Here is a 19,325-nt window from a genome sequence, read left to right on the forward strand (position 1 = left end):
GCCCAACTCACTCTCGTACAGTTAATGGGGAGATTAGGGCAACTTGAACCAACTATCAGACTGCAAACATGGGAATAAGTATTGGTGTGGTGAACGAGGTCTGATGAGTTTCAAAAGGTTCGATTCCCGGCCGGGCAGAAATTGAAATAATAAATTTTAATTTCTGTGACGGGTCTGGGTGTTACTATGTATAATATGTATGTATTTAAAAAAAAAGTATATAAGTAGTATATCCGTTAAGCTAGCACCCATAACACAAGCATTAAGTTGCTTACTTTGGGGCTAGCTGGCGCTGTGTGAAATTGTCCAAAAGATCTATATCTATATATATAAAAGAAAGTCGTGTTAGTTACTTCGCTTATAACTCAAGAACGGCTGAACCGATTTAGCTGAAAATTGTCAGGGAGGTAGTTTAGAGCCAGGAGAAGGACATAGGATACTTTTTATCCCGTTATTTATTGCCATTAAGGCGGAACAAAGTTCGCCGGGTCAGCTAGTTTATAATAATTTATAAAGTTGTGATGTACATTGTTATTGATCATATTATGAAAGGTACATTCTCCATTTTAAATAAAGATTGAATTGCAAGGAAGTACACTTATATTGAGCAGTAGTAGAGCCTTTGTTTTTAATTCTGTCCGCGTGTATTTTTGCCTTTAACAAATATTAAATTACAATTAAAAACTTATCTACTATTCATGTTTTCTTGACTATTGTAAGTGAAGTTATTATTTTCACAATCTCACTCTAATTTAAAATTCAGTCAGTGGCTTTGATATAAAAACGCAAAAAACAAACGGACAATAATAGTGTACAAGTATGTTTATTAACTATTTTTTTTAGTAATTTACAGTTTTTACTGAAATACGTAAAATGGTACCTAAGAACTGAAGTGTAGATTAAATATAGATAGGTACTAAACATTTCTAAACTAAACTCTCACAACAATCCTAGTCTAAACAAGCGTCTCTAACACGTTTAAGTATGTCGGAGGTGATATCAGGCAGTTCTCGAGGCCGTTAACACTTGCCGGGACAACTTCGGCTATAACTGGCCTGTAACCACGGCTCTGAAGGAACAGGTACGGATACTAGCTCCGTAGATCCGCATTTGGAAATATTAGGTTAGGTAAACAAACCTAATTTAACGTAACGTGGCTTACAAGTTTCTATTGTAATTTTGTTTATTGGGAAGTGTAAAAGCGCTATTAAAAAGTAAATGTGATGACTTATTTTTACTTGTGAAGATTTAAGTTTTTTACTTCTTTCTACTTTATTACTTATTTTCCAATCTGACGTTCCGATAGCATTATGTAAACCATCTAAGAAAAACGCGATTTCACCAATAATAAGTAGGTAGGTAGTTTTTATTCTTACTAAATAAATTATATTTGTTAATGGGTACACCATTTATAATTGTTTTTAATTTTCGGCGTGTTCTTCAGTCCTAGAACTAAAAACAAAATAATATTTTCGACGCATTTGCAATAATATAATATCACCTATTCCTGTAACAGCTCCAACTAGTACCAGTACCTGTCACGTAAGTTTCTGGCCACCTCAAACAATGCCACCTGGGGATTGATATTACGGGCCCAAGTTCAGCAATTTAGATATCCCCGTTGATAGTTTCATGCGATGCGAGCGTTAGTGTGGGGAGAGCAGACAAAGCTCTTAGTGCGTTGACTTACTATTACGGGTATAGAGTGGTGAGTGATACGAGTATATCACTTTAAAGGTTTAATGTGTATTGCACACAAAAAAGACATTAATTGATATTATGTAGAGTTAATCAAAATATAAGTACTAAAAATGTCAGTTTATCTTTGACAGCCAAATTCCTTCGTATTGTTTTAATTTATCGTTTTTCAAAGCGACTTGAAAGCCAGAAGTTATGTGTAACTCCTATTTCCAACAAGTCTGTAATAAAAGTAGCTCACGTTTTTCTTATCTATAGCACTAGATTTACTGAAAGATTTTTTTAAAAGTGGTAAATATCTACGAGTAATATTGTCTTGGGCGTGAAATCGTGGCAAACAAATTGCCTTAAATGTTTTAACACTTGATGCCATATTATAAAATGTAGAATAATTTCTATTCTAACTAAATTTTTTGAATGTCATTGGCTTTAATTGTTACGAGTATACAATGAGAATGATGTACATATTAATTAATAACACCGCGCTATCAACACAAAGCGGGGCGTCTGAATAAAAATTATCAAGAGAACATCAAATAATTAAATTAGCACAAGCGATTAGCCAATACGGGGCTTTGTCCCCCAAAGAAAGCGCTTTGTTTTTTGTTATTTGTTTGCTTCTTGTTTGCGGCGACTATTCACGCCTAAGCCTTGCTCATCCCGGATTAACGACAGCGGTGTTTAGACATTTTTCAAGAAGCGATATCGAAGACAAAAGCGGTGATATTTCAAAAGGCCAATAAAAGAAGAAGCAATTAGGAATGTTTTGTTTGTCGCGCGACGTCGCGATTTTTCATTGTTAATATCTTCGTTAATTACACAGCGCGGTGACAACGGCCAGCTTGATCGGTGGCTGAAAATTTTGCATATCGATACTACTATAAGTTACGTTCAAGATGTAAATCAGTTATAGTAAAATTACGTTATTACTGCCCCGCTTTAGTTGTTGTTAAAGACCTTCAAAAATATCTACCTAACTGTGAGATATTTTGTAAAAGTCGAAATGGAAATTAGAAATTGAAAAGGGACAAAAACCTTGATTGTATTCGTATGATGCCAATTTAATTATCACCAACAAAAGAAAAACTTACAAAATCTACGCTCATAAAGCAATGGTCTGCCTGTTTTCTTTAGCCTACGTTAATTGTGTACAAGTTTTGGTAAGGGTGCTATCAGATCCGTCACGGTTGGCGAACGTTGAATAGCCGCTTTTTCGGTTACAATTCATTAAACGCAATTCTTCGTCTTTTTATTCTTAAGAGCTTTCCGTCATCGGCCGCGGGCGCGTGCTGCAATTACTCATGTTGAATTCATTTTAAAAGATAGTGTAGTCATTACGAACCCTAGTATAATTATACGCAGTATTGGATGAAAAGAGGTGCTCCTTTAGATTGACGATGAAGTAAATTACACAAAAGTATCACTGAGGTATAAAATCTCTATACAAAACTAAAAAATCTGGTCCCTTATTCTTATATTAGAGTATTTCTCAAAAAAAATGTACATTTTGAAAAAAAAAAGTGTGCTTTGAAACAGTTCAAAAGTTTTATATTTATAAATCATCACACAAAAAAAACACACACACAATTTTGAAGGATGAATATTAATCTTGAAGATAACGAAGAATTATAGCTATAATCCTACTTATTACCAAATATTTAGATATTTTAAAAATAGTCCTTTTTTACCTTTCATACAAAAACCTATTTGCCACCCTAGCTTTTTCATGTGTTTTTGTTTCATAAAATGCAATACGTAACTAAATTATTGTAAATTTCTTTGTATTATCGTTCTACAGTAATCGCAGTTTCTGTATCAAATTGATTTTCTATGGGGTGATATAATAATTAGCAATTTAAAGCAAAAAAACAAAATGAGTCGCTCTCATTTACTATTTCGTTATTTACTCTTTAGTTACGATTATTTCTACTTTCCCATGGTTTCTGAACAATTCCATATTTTTTTTACACGGACAACAATAGCTGCACTCTGAATGGCTGTTGGCCTGACGTCTCCGCCATACATCTATCGCGAAAATCAGTGAAAACGTGTGTGTTTTGTCGGATTACTTTTTCGTAACAGGAAGTAAAATCAGCGATTTTATATAGAACGGTAAGTCTTCATTTAACCATTTTTTGTAATACGTGTGGTACGAACATTTAGTAAGCTTTTATATTTGCTTTAACAGCTTTTATCAAAAAAATACTTGTTTCTGATCTCATTTTGTCTAATATTTCGTTACGTTTTTTACGAATTTCGTTACGTTACGAAAAAGTACAACATAGTGCTGAGTGTATACTGTTATTACCTGACTAAGCATAGTCATATTCACTACTTAATTTATTTCAAAAAATATAGAGCGTCAATAACAAAAGGATTGGATACTATCTGCTTTACAGAAGTGCCACCAGCAAAAAATAATCAAATCATTTAGATTACGTTTTTATGTGATTACTTCTTTTGTTTTTTTAGGAATGCCGCCAAAAACCAATGCCGAAAGGCAAAACGCTTACAGAGAACGACTCAAACTGGATAAACATGATGGAACAAAAATAATTTTATTAAAATAGTATGAATGATTACTCCCTTATTTTATTTCTAACCTCTTAATATTACCCCGTATTTGGGTGCATACTTACAAATATTTCGAATTGAATAAATGAAGAGCATTCACAATATTTCGCCAATGTATAACAAGCCTTATGGCCTTACTATTTCGTTACTACCGTTTCGTTACGTACATTTTTTTTGAGAAATACTCATTAGTTAGGTTATTCTATCAAAAAAATGAAAAAAAAAAAACATTTATTCAGTATCTTTTAACTTAACATATTGTTGCAAGTGGCTGGGGTCTCCTTTTAAGTATAATACCTGTGTTAGGAGGCCCCGCTCTATATTACCTACCTTGCTAGATAGTGTCTTTATTTAACATAAACATACTCGTGCCTACTGAAGGCTAATAACACCGAATTATATTTCATATTTAACTAGCTCCAAATCGCTTTCTACGACAAGCTCGACGCAATAAACAACAAACAATTTATACCTCTATGTCGCAATAATGTCCTGATAATAAAATGTTTAAATGTCTGAAGCTGCATACAAATGGCTCATTTGTCGCCGCGTGAACCTTAAAAAACAAACTGCGAACTCTATTGCCGGCAAATTTAAATTGGTTGGCACCTACGGGTAATTCACGCCAACATGAGTTATAAGTTTAGGTACAAAAAACTACAGCCGCACTGTCTTAAGTTGTTTATCCTGGCTATACAACTTTGTGCTTGTTCCCAACGAGTAACACACAAACTAGTAACACAGTTACTCGTTGGAAAAAAAATCCCATCCAGTCACCCCCTACTCGTCACCGTTAACCTGTATTTTCTTACTGCAAGGTTTAGATTACTTAATTATTTTGATTTTTAATGTATACCCTGACCAGGAACATAAAAACCCTCGCCATGTTGCGAAAAACTAATGGTACTAATTTCTTTTAATGGCAACAGTAACTGAAAACTTCATTGACATGTCACCTTGCATGTCAGTCTATTGCTGTCAAAGTGTAAACAAACTTTATTTTAAATGTGCGCAATTGATTTTGTGCATTAAATTGCTAAAATATTTTTATAGTCGTGAAAGAAAAGTGGTTCACAATGTGTTAAAGTATTTGTCGAAGAGAAATACTAAGGGTTCGGACAATATTTTCATTGAATAATGTTTCCGACAAAGGTTGTCAAATTGACTGACATGTTTATCGTATAGTACAGTCCACTATGAAAATTAGCTGTGGTTTGTTTCAACTACCTATTTTAAAGTTTTTTGTCACTTTCTAAGTGTTGAATTTTATGGAATTGGGAAAGAAGTACCGAGTTTGAAGCATTCATGAGCAGACATTGCAGTTGAATATTCAAGTTCTGAATTTGATTATTGACGAATAATAAAATAAATCCTACTAACTCGATTGATGGTTTCATTTAATTTATTTAAACCAGGTTACCTATAATAATACTTTTTCGTTAATTAATGAAAATATCAAATTAGCCCGTAATCCAGAATCCTGATACATAAAGTTAGCCTATTAATTTAACACAGGTACGTACGACTGTACTCAGTGTTGCACTATCAAATGCAATTGACGCGCCTCTATGCCAGGGTTTTTATGTTCCTGGTCAGGCTATATTTTGTATATTATTTCTTTATAATGAAACTCTTATATCCTGATATTAAAAGTATGTAGGTACTTAATTTGTGTGATCAGTACCAGTGTGACTGGATAACAAGCGTGCAGTTGCAGTGGCGAGAAAAGTTCCACAATATGGCTTAATCAAGCCTGCTAGGCTTTTCATCTATCTATTAAAAATATTGTAATAGAACAGCTTATACAAAATAACATGAGGCTATTTCTAACGATCGACTATTTTTCCATAGTTTGTAAGAAACTTAGAAAATGTCATTTAATATAGGTGGATAGAATATTAAGAATCAGTTTAGACTAGAATCCCACACATAAATTATTGTTCATTCGACGAAACACTGAAAACTGAAATGAACGCAACGTGCACTTGAATACTTTATAGAGACTTTTCAGCGACAATCTCTCTCGGATCCCGTAAGCTCCGGGATCCGGGATCCCGCGACGGCCCGCTTCGTCGCAGGTAACAATTGAATCCCCCTGTTTACACGTTTTATATTCTCATCGTGAATAATTTGACAGTTTCATTTTGAATAAATTGAGCCAACAATTTGTTGAGCTACGTGTTCGTGAGATTGGGGTTTATTCGTGAGTTATTTCGTAGCTTGTAAAAGTAGACAATATCTTCTTTATTACTGACTTTAAAAGTTTGCTGAATCTATTTATAGAAAATGAAAAACAAATTGTTTTGAGCCGCTGTCGCAGTTGCGTACGTTTTAAGTTTGTTTAATATCAGGGATCAGACTTTAATAGATAGCAAATTATAGTAATTTTGTATAATTCAGTAGTGTCTAAACTGTAGATAGATTCCATAGACTTGACAGCAGTTAAAACAAAAGTAGTACCTACCTAGAGCTCTCGAGTAATTGCATTTCATTTTCCATTCAACAGTTAGCCGAGTGTGTTGAAAATCAAAAGTCCATTCCAGCAAACCCATAACCAAATTCCCCAAGCCTCTTTTATCGCTTCACAAAGCGATTAATAATTACATGGCTGCCTTTCAGCGGGGCACTAAAGTATTTCGCATTTCGGATTGTTTAAATTACGCCATAAATACACGTAAACGATTCGCAACAAAGAGATGTCGCACTGGCTACTATAAATCTGCACGAGCCAAATAAGTTGCACGGGTGAAAATATCAAATGTAAATTTAACTACCTAATGCGAGTCTGAGCTCAGGCTTACTGTTTATTTGAGATTTGAGTGGTGTTTGCCGAAATAAAAACGTCTGCTCGTGAGAGGCGCGCGGTTATGAATGGCCTATGAGCTCCGTCGCAGAGCTGTTAGGGCTTGTTAGCGTAGAACTGACTTTATTTTTAGTAGTAAGGCAAACTCAGCATTATGTTTCAATTTGAGCTTAAAGCTACTGCTGCATTTGCCTTCGAGCATTATTAGTTTGAGGCTTGCAAAATCAGTTTACCACATTGATTTGTAATTTTTATAAATGTGTAGGTACACCAATAATTGATTTTCATCCACTTAATCAAAATATCATTTTAATAACAATTCCATAATCCATAAATTACTTCTTAATAATAAACCGAAATAACAATCGCAACACTTATTTGATTTAAAGAAACTACTACTTCTGTCGTCAGCTTTAGTTTTCTTCGTCTACGATATACGAGACTTTAATATTTTTGATTAGGACTTCTTGATTGGAGTAAAATGCCTAGAGTGAAATCAAAAACGTATTTAACTTTAAGTCTGTCGCTTCTGCGCTACTTCGTGTAATCTTTGCGAAGTGTCTTAGGTGGTGCATCGCAGGCAGTTTGCTTGATATAGTGCACGTCGCGGCCGTTATTGCTCCAACCTACTTATTTATAATTGTTACTGTCGCCGCCACCTCGCCCTGGCCCCCCTCGCCCCCCCTGATCCCCCGTAAGAAACCCACAAAGCAGATAGGATATGGAACCTCAGGGGTCAAGCTAAACTGGCCAAGTTATGGCCAAGGGTACGCTTTCAAGAGAAGCCAGTTAGGTCGGCACGGACGATTTAGTTTTCTTTCATAGTGACTGTTAGTAGGACCTTTATTGCATTTAGCATGTACTAGAGTTGTTCGGATGATGCATTGTAATGTGCCCACTGTTTCACTGTTATGGCGGCTCTATAGAATTACCTTTTGAATATGCGAATTGTATTGTTGACTTTATTGTCGGATGAAATGGAAATGGTTTTAGCGGTGGGGTCGACTCATATGCTATTCCTTCCCTCATTGCGTAACTCAGCTTACACATTCAATACTAACCTATAGCTTGATGCCCATAATAATAGGGTAAAATTAAACGTTTAAACCAACTGGACCAATCTTTTGTTAAGATATATTTGGAAAATTTCTTAACACCTTTTATGGTTCATAAGGACATCAAACCAAACGTCTTGGTGTCACCTGAGGCTCTTTTTTTGAGTTCATCTGAAACTTCTGCTTCTTAGTCTGATGTCAGACTTTTATAAGTAGCCAAAATTATCTGACATTTTTCTTGTTCGAAAACAGATGATTGGAATTATATGAAAAACATGTTTTATGTATAATTGAGGATCAGGTTCACCTCGTAAATCCATGCTGCCTAAGACGGCTCCCATTATATTAACTGTAATTCCTTTCCAGCACCTATTTATTTTTTCATTCACCGCCAAAACCCATTCAGTGCCATCTCCCACGCGTATAATGCGACATATCTCATTGCCGTTCTCCAAATTGTCGCAAATCCCAACACGGGGCCAACGAGGAAAATATTATTATTGGAATAATATAGCGAATGTCCCACTATGCCGCGCCGCGAAAAATAAAAACGGCAGTAAAAATTATTAAGTAGATGCAGTTTGGCTGCATTACAGAGGCGCGCTTACACGACGCATGCCCTGCCGCGCGACACGTAACGATGTAACGCTACAGGGTGCTCGCGAATGTTTATGCTGAGTTATGTAATGGGCGTAGAATGGCATTACAGCTTTATTTCATAAGAATGAGATTTAAGTAGCTGTAAGTAACAGCTGATACGGTTACTGTTATTGTTAGTAACTGGGACAAATAATGTAAAGTTCAAATTCGAAGCTAATTAAAAAAAAATACAAGAAAATATTAGTACTGTTTCATGACTTTAGTTTCTTCCGCCAGTTCTTCTCAGCACCAGCCAGTATGTTGTCCCCAAGTGGTAGTAGGGAAAGTTTATTTGGGACTTGTACAAGCGCCTAAGTACTGAATTAAAGCTTTGACTTTAATATGTACCTAAAGCGAGCAAACGAAATTCGAGTCTATCAATTTTATAGGTGAGCGTAGACAATAAGTTTTCAGTTTACCTATTTATTATAATGCAACCAGCCTGTATGTCAGCTGTCCATATCAAATGGCTTACGCTTGCGTCACGCGGAGCACCGTCGGAGCCCCGCGCAGTGTCGCCACCTAGCGGGCGGTCGGCGAGGTTGTTAAATATATCGCTCTTCGTAAGGAATTATGGTAAAAATTTAAATTCTGAAACAAAAGGTCTTGGCCTGAATGAATAACTGGCGTAATAAATATACTTAAAAAGTACACTTGTCACCATTTCAGAACCGTTACCTAGGTATATAGGTTTTAATATCTCATTTATTCGTGATTCGATCTTCTGGTGGGGAAGATCAACGGATAAACCCGAAATACGACAAACTTTTACATAATTTGTTAAGCCACTGACTGCATGACTGTGCCGTAAGCGGAACAAAGTTACCCAAAATCCGGTCGCCTTATTGTCGTCTTATCAAGCTACATTGGAGCGTCAGTACGCACCTTAAAACGTTTTAATTTAGCAAAGCGCTCCATTGTTTCTTGAGAAAACCGATTAATTTAATTGCCCCGGCTAATTCTATCAAAGACTCCTCCGCTTTAATAGCGCACAACAAAATAAGACCCTTAAAAACTAATGTTCAGCCCTAAGTCCGCCGCAAATACCTCTTTGTGACTCCGAGCGATACCGCTCCGCCAAACCTGGCTATACCAGCTCCCTTTACGAGGCTGGCTTTTAAGCGAATTTAAATTCAAAATACAGGATGGCAAGTTTCAAAATACACTGCCATAACGGTACAACTCGAAGCAAAGTAAGACGGCGAGCAGATTAAAAAGTTGGAGTCGGTCGCACGATGTCATTGTAAGTGGAAAATGAGTTAAATAAGGCAATACATTTTAATTAGGAGGAAGGGATCTGCCCTTTATTCCTTACGCGATAACTCGCCGCGTCCTCTATTAATTGAATTTCATGTTTAATTAACTCAGTTCGGGGCTCAGATAATCCTTGCCGATCTCGCCGTCTCTTCTTGATTAAGTTTGAGTTTTTGACGATTGCCAAGTTTTTCGGCGGGCAAAAGGCGCTTCCATTCCATTTCGAAAGGTACCGACGGCAGAACTTAATGTCATTATTGTCTTGTGCGTGCCGTTAGAGATAAACAGCTCCTCGAAATATGCTACTGACATTAGACTAATAGAACGAATAGGCAGCTAAGTAGGTACGCATCCACTACTGGACCTACAAAATCACGTTAAATTATTATATTTTAACATTCGTCGGTTTCCAGGCATTTGGGTTCAGCTCTAAACTTACCTATGGTAAGATGAGCTGTATTAGACAATTTAGTCTGCTGAATTTCAACAACTTTTTGTCACGGTTAGATAATACCGTGGGTTTGTCAAACTAGCATAATGCAGGTATTATGGTACAGTGAAAACATTTACAGTAGTATATGAGTATTTTACCTCAGTATTAAAACCCAGTTTTCGTTTGATTGCATCAAATTAGTTATTGTAGTCGAATGAGCAGGTACAGCTGACCCGGTCACAACGAAAACAGTTATCACTGACCTAAATCTTTCAGACGGTGTTACCGTTATTTTTCCCAATTTCTCGAAAGAAAAATCTATCATAAAAATTACAGAGCAACGGTGGGTTTAATGTAGTGAGATAATCCGCCATTAAGTGGTCCGTGTCGGTGTTGCAGAAGATTAAAAGTTCCTCCACCTTGGTTTAACGGCGCCCGCGAGATGGCGCTCCTTAAGTACAAAGACTTAGAGGATTTTACAGATTTTTGGTGTTTTATTGCGATTTATTGCGGAAGGAATGTTGTATTGATTTGTAGCTTTTCTTTCCTCTAAAGACTGAAGTTACGATTGTTGAATATAATGCGACTTTCGTGGGACAAAAATAGTCTAAACCTTGCTTTTTTCCTGAAATAAAACTAAATTTTTCACAAAGTAAAAATCCATAAGATGTTTGCATCACCATGAAACTAAAGTTACTCGTATCATCTCGGTAATAGTGTAAGTACACTATAACCCTTTTCAAGTTGCAGCACTCAACCCGGTGAGCGTCGTAGGGGCTTATCAGGCCACCCAAGGTCCTCGGATCTTGAGGGTCTGATTGCGCCCTCTGTCGCGAAGCCGTCATAAATATAAATTATGGCGGCGTATATCAGATGGGCACTAATCACGAATTGCTTAGTTATAGAGCTGCTGCGCCCGATTAGGACGTTAATGTGTGGGAATTTGACACGTCCCTTCCTTTAATTGCTGGTCGTTATGGTATTAGGTATTTTGAAGGTATATTACCAGTTCTTGCAGTAGGGCTAGTAGTTTCGAAACTTGTGTTTACTGGTACTTTTGGCACAAGCATCACTTCTTTAAGTTAACTTTCTGAAATCAAACTAAAATGATTGCACACACAGTGGTTCGAAGAACTTTTTCCTGTTTAACTATAACATTGTATACCTACATTTATCGTCGACTGTAACCTGGATACTTTTTCAGATTTACAAACATTATTTAAATACAATAAAGTTCAGTAAACAATGTAGATTCTACATATCTTTGCCCACGATCATACAAGTATACATAAAATACATGTGTTCTCACCGCCTCTCCGATAACCTGCGTGTAACTCATCGGGGCTCAATAGACTAGTTAACTTTAATTACCTCATAAAACCCCGACTTAACCAATGCACTCACAGAATACACTGCAAAAGATACTCAAAGACCTCTCGATTAAAGTGTACTTTCTATTGTATCAACATGGGCGGGTCTTTTGTGAAAATAAATAAGGTATAATGAGTTGAAGATAATAAGGTCAGCTTCATATAGGAAGTCATTTGACGACATTCTATCTTTTTCATCAGCAGCGCCTGCAACGTCTCTCCCTGGCTGTTATATCGCGACTGATTTACAGCCGAAGAAATTAAATTTTTACTGTTTTTTTAATTGCTTCCTCCGCGATAGTGGTCGTAAAGCCCGACAGTTGATCACTTGTGCTTTCAGTTTATAAACAAATTAAAATGCACTCGTGAATGTGTCTTTCAAAAAGTCGTTTGTGTAAAGTTTCCCTTTTATAAACTTAAACGGCCATGTCTAAACATTATTTTTATTGTGCCTTTTGGTTTAAAAATGTTTTTTCAGTGGTGATACATTTACAGTCTCATGATTAATCTTCCATTATGTTTTCAAGCATTTGATTACCTGAAAACAGATTCAATACTATGTAATAAATGTTGTTCAAAAACACTGTGGTAATGTGAAAATGTGTCATGTGTTACTTACTTTTACGGAAGTTACTATAGTTTATTTTTCTCTAAAATCTGAAAGAGTCTGCTTACTTTCAAATAAATAATATGAATAATATTCTTGTTCATTACTGAAATATTTTTATATTTTGAATTATGGTTTTTTCTTTATAATTCCGTCATGCCTAAACTGCACAATGCATCGGCCCGCCAATTTTTCACGTCTCAAGTGACGTCTATTTATCCTCACCTTTGTCTTAAGTTGTGAATGCCCGTCAACTGCGCCAGGGCACGATTAATTACATTATTCTTTCATCACCAAACAATGGCACGCGAACAAAGCCCTGTTTAGTGTACCGGTGGTGATCGATTTCACGCCGCGGTGATCACTATCCTGCTAAGCAATCTGCCCCTTATTTATACAACAATTAGGTTAAAAGTCACAAGAAAATGTTAAACAGCAACTGGATAGGTATCTTAAGTTTCGCTTTTTATCCCCACTGCAATTGTTGTAAGGGAAAAGTAGCGAGTAACTTTTGCCGCGGACTCTCTTTTGTCTTTGAAATGGAATGAATGCAGTCAAATTTTCGCTAAAATTACTTTAGTGGAGGTGACATTATAGGTTAAAAATGAGTATAGATATACTGTAATTAAATACATTTTCTAAACAACTTTTTATCGTTGCCCGAAACATAAGTTTTTGTAAGAATTTGTCCGTTTCAGCCTAATGACGTCCATAGCTGGACAAAGACTTATTAAAATACTTTTTAATGAAGTTTGCCATTCATTAGACCCTATACTGATCCGAACAAGTCTGACAAGATAACAAAGATGGTTAACAGGCCCTCTGCCGCGTGGGGTCAACTAGACCGACAGTCGTGCTGCGATCGCATCGCGTGATTTACGCGGACAGCAATACGATCTTGTAACGATACGGTATGTTCTTACCGCCTATATCTAATCAGGGGACAGCGGAAACTGTGGAGTTGCATGATCATAATAAAATTAAATGTCCTATGATGAAACAGATCAAATAAATATTGATATTTTTGTAACTTTTGAATACAAAACTAGTATGTGGTATTCAAGATTTTTTTTATCATAAACTGTTCTAATGTTATTATAATTAAAGAGTTTACCGATAAAAGCTACAGTTAGATAGAGCAATTTTCACTCATCCCTGCACTTTGACTAATCTTCAACTCTGTGACATTTACTTTTTACGTCAACGTAAATACTTACAATAAAATCAATAAAACAATCAAGAATTTAGCAAATACCCTGGTGACCATAAGTTTGGTAGCGAGATACCAGTATAAAAACATAATGTTCTGTGTAATAAAATTTGACATTCAGTTCAGAACGTGAATCTTTTCAGCAAAAAATAAAATGTGACGTCAAAAGCCATTCGACAGACGCTAAACGTTATATCAAGTCGCATACATCGTGTTACCGCCCGATGTCCACTAAGAAAGCGTCCTTCGGGAGCAATAGCCGCCCGAGGCGAGGGCGACCACACTTTATCAGTAATCCGATCCGATATACGGACCACAACGGACACTGCCATCTTGAGGGTTAAAATTGTGTTATAAATCGCGATCTATCGGACACTGTCTCTAATTAACCGTTAACGACTAAGTTTTATTGCCGTCCGGCAGTTTGGGGTTATCGTGGTTTAAGTTTAAATTGTCCACCATATGGAGTTTAGTGTTGCCTAAGAATTATTGTTTCGGGCTCAGTTTTCAATATAATTGTGTTACGTGAGCGTTGGCGATTGCGTGTTTTGGTCAGTAATGGCCGAAGCAGCACAATTTAAACTTAACTTGCTCAATAGCTCAGTAGTCCTGAGGCCCCTTATTGTTTTATTATTTTAAACTTAGAGTTATTACTCACAGCATTGCAACTCAAAGTATTATTACTACATCTTATTATACATAATACCTACTCTAAATATGCGTATGAAATTCTGTCATTAAAAAAATACAAAGAACATTTTCCAGAGCGTCCCTGAAATATGACTAAAGGCTATTCAGGCGTAAACAGAATAAATTAATGCAAATCGACGTATTTGCAAAAAGAACTCGTTGTCGCGACGGAACCTTTTTAATATCACGGCGATAGACGCGAACCTTCAATTTGGGCGCTGTGAGGTATTTTCCTCTTAATTTAATCAAATCGTGGAGTTCGTGTATTTTCTGGGTCATTTGTTTTTAATTTTGCGCGGTCTCCCCGACCCGCCGGCAGCCAGCGTGTTGACAGTCGACAGATTTGTGTATAAATATTTACGCGTTTTTCTGTTGCTACCGACATTGTTTGATAAATATTTTTATTAAATTATTTTTGAAGACGCGATCCCTGAAATATTAGACATGTGAATAGCTGAGCCGTTAGAATTTTATCTGTTGCGCAATAAAACATTATCGTCTTGTTACAAAACTGTTATCTATAGATAGAAGTCCTACTGTGCAACATAAAAAATGGTAAATAAGATTTCATTTAAAACTAACATTACAGTAACATAAAAGTTCACTATATACTGCAAACGTCAGCTCTACTTTTTTTACCAGCTCATTGTTTAATTTTTGTACGAATTTTAATAATAATAATAAATAAATAATCTTTATTCACAAATATCATTTCCTGTGATGTAATAAACCACAGCTTCTGCACAAGGCTCGCAGGCCTGTGTCGCAGTAGTTAGTTAATTTATTTTGGCCCTTCTTCGTTTTATAGTAATTAAAGAACAAAGTTTTAAACAGAACTCACTATAATCGTTAACCATACATTCTACAAACGGAAACCTAATCTCCAGAGAGAAACCGCGCCAAACACAAGTAAATGTCTTCCAAGAGTTTCGCAGTGCTTAGCAGCGCCATTACCTGTTCTAATATCAGTAAGGGCCCCCTAAATATGATGATATATCAACGCATAAAGCACCATTAGGTCAGCCCGCCAACCCCCGGGGGTGATGGGTGGGCCGTCTGAGATAGTTGTTAATTGTTCTTAACGACCCGACCTGGATTGAGGTGATCTTGATTAAGCTCGTCGTTTAGGGTTAACAGGCAGGATTGATAACTGCGATTATTATGCTGAAAGCTCGAGCTTACAGCATGGATTTTAGAAAGAATATACCTACTTAAATGCACTGCAACAAGAAATTGACTGCCATGCAAGGAATTCCATTTCAAGTATGTTGCTGTCAACATTAAAAAAAAAGCTTTCTCGTAATAAATAACAGCATTCATTGACTGGACTAATAGTATAAACAGCGTTTTTTTCTTCAATTATTTGTGATTTTATAGGCATAGAGCTCATGTACTGAGTATGTAAAATATGCAATTTATGAACTGTGTTAATATTTTTAGTTTAAATACTTTCTTAAATTTCTAGTAAAGTGTTGATTGAGTTGATTGGATGCTCATACATCATTAAATAAATTTTAATGAATTATATGAGCATTCAATCAACACTTTATTACAAAATATAAGTAACTTAAAAAAAGTTTTTTATTTGTAATTTACTTTGAGATGCAACTCTTAACGCTAACATAACAATCAACACTTTTTTGTATCTTATAACTGATACAATAAATAAGTTATTTATTTACAATTTAAAGATTTTTACAATCAACAACAACATTTATTATAAACTTTATCAAGACTTACACATGGACCAGATACAAACCACTATCACCACTATCATTTTATCGTAAAGTAGAGCGTACTTTCTATCCACACGTGTGCGTGTGCTATCGAGGTCACATGACGTGCTACGACTACGAAATTGCGCGTAGCAGTAGCTCGTTGGACCATGCTGATTATTTCGTCATGCAAGACATCGTTTCCGTGGTGTAGCGGTTATCACATCTGCCTAACACGCAGAAGGCCCCCGGTTCGATCCCGGGCGGAAACATATTCTTTTGCTTTTATTTTTCATTCTTTTTTTTTCTTTTAAAGAAATAATTATTTTTTTATTAGTCTCTATGCCACAAATTATTATGCAAATAGCCCAAAATGAATGCTTTAAGGTCTAAGCGGATTTTTTAAGTGTCGTCGTCGATTCAGACGAACGACCCTGGACAAAGACCTCCAAAAAGTTATTATGTGTACCTAGACCTACTTATTTGTTATCGAGTATTCATAAATAAATAAGTAATAATAATAATAATAATAATAATAAAAATCTTTATTTGGCACGGGACAAAAAAATGACAATTACAAGTGTAAAAAAGTACATAAAGAAGAAAAAAATAAAATAAATAAAAAACAGTAAAATAAACCAGCCAGACCAGTAAAGATCCCGAGCCAAAAAGGCGCCCGCTCAGCGATATTCGGGACTTATGTGAAAGTCCCGACGCTGATTTTCAGCGAGTACCCTTCCCTAGGCCTCTGCTGTTGGGTGGGACCCAAACCGCGTCCGCCAAACAAACTAATTATTAAAAACTTTAATAGGATAATAAAGAGCGGAGAGGGGATGCCCAACAGTCGAGGCCCTGCGTGGCGCTCTGCTGACATATAAACAAACAATAAAAATAAAATAACATTACAGACACTAAGCTAAAGACAAAATCAAGAAAAATACTAAATTAAGAATATGTAAGTGTGTTGTGTGTGTGCTCCTGAACGTGCCATCAATGCGTTAGTGTGGGTGACGTGTTGAGTGTTTGTGTGTTTACTAATAAATAAATAAATAAGTCAACGAACGGGAATAAAATAAAAATAAATAAAATGTTAATGAACTAAAACAATAAATATTAAAGTAAAATCGGAGACATCCGGCATCGACAAAAGCGCCCTCTATTCACGCAGGCACTCTGCGCGGGAAATTGGCCAAGACGCAGTAGTGTGAACACAATCTCCCCATTACTCGAGTGCGTCGCTCACACTTCGGTGTGCGACTCGGGCGAATCGCCGAACACCGCACTCGCGCCACACATAATCTGTGGCAGACGACACGAGAGAGGAACGACGACACTGGCGGGCGCGGCACTCCTCGCGCGCCCGGTGGAACAGCTGGCGGTTGGGGCGCGTCAGGCGCTCGTTCACGAACACCCGGCCGCTCCCCTCCGGCACCCCGCGGCGCACGCGCGCGGCCTGCAGCAGCTCGTCGCGCAGGCGGCGCCGCGCCAGCCGCACCACCACGCGCCGCGCGCGCCCGCCCGCCTCGGCCGGCGGCGCGCCCACGCGCTCCGCGAACACCACGTCCCGCTCGTCCAGCGCCACGCCCAGCCGGCTGGCCAGCACCGCGACGCTGTGCACGACGCTCTCCCCCTTCACCTCCGGGAGGTGGCCGATCTCCAGGTCCGCGAGCAGGGCCTCCTGGTCCCGCTCGTTGAGCTCGAGCCTGAGCTCGGCCACGGTGCGCTCCAGCTGCGCGCTCGCTCCCGGCCCGGGCGCCGCCCCGGCCTCCAGCCGCCGCTCGAGCGCGTCCATCCGCGCCGTCCCGGCCGTGGCGCCGCTCTGCACGGCGAGGTTGATGGCGTGCAGGCGCTGCTCGACGGCTCCGACCCTGTCCTCGCAGCGGGTCACCCGGCCCGTCAGCTTCCGCACCTCGTCGCACACGGCATCGGTCCGGGCGCACACAGCCCTCAGCTCCTCACGCACCTCCTCGCGGAGCTGCCTCATCTCCTCCCGCACCTCCTCTCGGAACTGCCTCAACTCGAGGACCAGCGCGTGGAAGTCCGGCAGCTCCACGGTTAAGTTGTGCGCGGTGTCATCCAGTGGCGGCCGCTCCAGCATGGACACGTCCAGGCTGACGGGGCTCACTGTGTTGGCGCCCCTCCTCACCGTGACGCCGTCGACGGCGGCCCGGACCGGCGTGTCCGTATTGTCGCGCTTAGGCTGCGCGCTGACGCAGGCGACGCACCGCCACCGGTCCCTGTGCTCGCCGACAAGCGTCCCGTGGAACCGCTGTTCACTGACACCGGCGCACTCCAGGTCGTAATGTTTCTTACACGCCATGCACATCAAGCATCTACGTTTGTCCTCTATTTTTTGTAAACAACCACCGCATAATTTATTTTTGGGAGACATTTTATAGTGATTATCACAACAGTAAATAAAAACGAGTTCAAAGGTCACTGATTTACGATAAGTCAAAGTCACTTAATTTGTGTTTCCTGTTTTTTACACTAAGAAGTCACTTAGGAGCTTGCCAACAATGTCACTTAGAGTACACCGTTAGAAATACAAGATAAACTCGAAATACACTTAGAAAAATCGTTTAGACTATATTTATTTACAAAATACACGGAGCTCAATATTGACGTTAGGCGAGCGCCACCTACCCTCTACTACTAAATATATAATAATAGATAATCGACTACTAAATTAACTAAAGTAAAGGATAAAATTAGTATTTTGCTGTATCCATTTTCAATATTGAACTTTTTTAGCGAAGCTCATGTCGCTCATAAAAATGTATCTCAGTACTAGTAAATCAAATTTGTATTCTTATGAGAAATAAAGTGTCTTTAACCATGTTAACAGATCGGCTATAAGAGTTTACCAATAAAAACATACTAACGGATATTAAAACAAACAGTTAAGCTTTATGTTAACAACTTAACTGAAAACACTTTAACCGAGGTACGTGACACAAAACAGCTAGGTCCGCAAATTGAATATAACTCAGCGTCCCAATTACATGTAACCAGCCTTCAGGTGGAGGCGCGGCCATGTATCAAAGTTTGCAACTCCGACAGAGGTGCGCGATGAGTTATGCGACCGCACCCGCGCCCGTGGGGTGTGGTCTATGAGAGCTGAAGTAGCGAGTTATAAAGCTTAGAGAAAATAAGCTACCTAAAAATATAACTTAATAATTAAATATAGCTGTCCCTCTAATATTAAGCTCCTACATTCTATTAGAGGCCGGTCGATCTATTATCTATTATAAAAAAGACAGAGGATATATGGGGC

At 38.1% G+C, this 19,325-nt stretch overlaps 1 non-coding gene across 1 annotated transcript; it reads left to right on the forward strand.

Annotated features, from left to right (window-relative positions):
- Nucleotides 1-16,247: 16,247 nt before the first annotated feature.
- Nucleotides 16,248-16,320, forward strand: Trnav-aac (transfer RNA valine (anticodon AAC)). The gene has a single exon. It is a non-coding gene; the product is annotated as a tRNA-Val (tRNA).
- The last annotated feature ends 3,005 nt before the right edge of the window (nucleotides 16,321-19,325 follow it).

This window comes from Ostrinia nubilalis, chromosome 8 (genome assembly GCF_963855985.1).
Source record: "Ostrinia nubilalis chromosome 8, ilOstNubi1.1, whole genome shotgun sequence".
Classification (NCBI taxonomy): domain Eukaryota; kingdom Metazoa; phylum Arthropoda; class Insecta; order Lepidoptera; family Crambidae; genus Ostrinia; species Ostrinia nubilalis.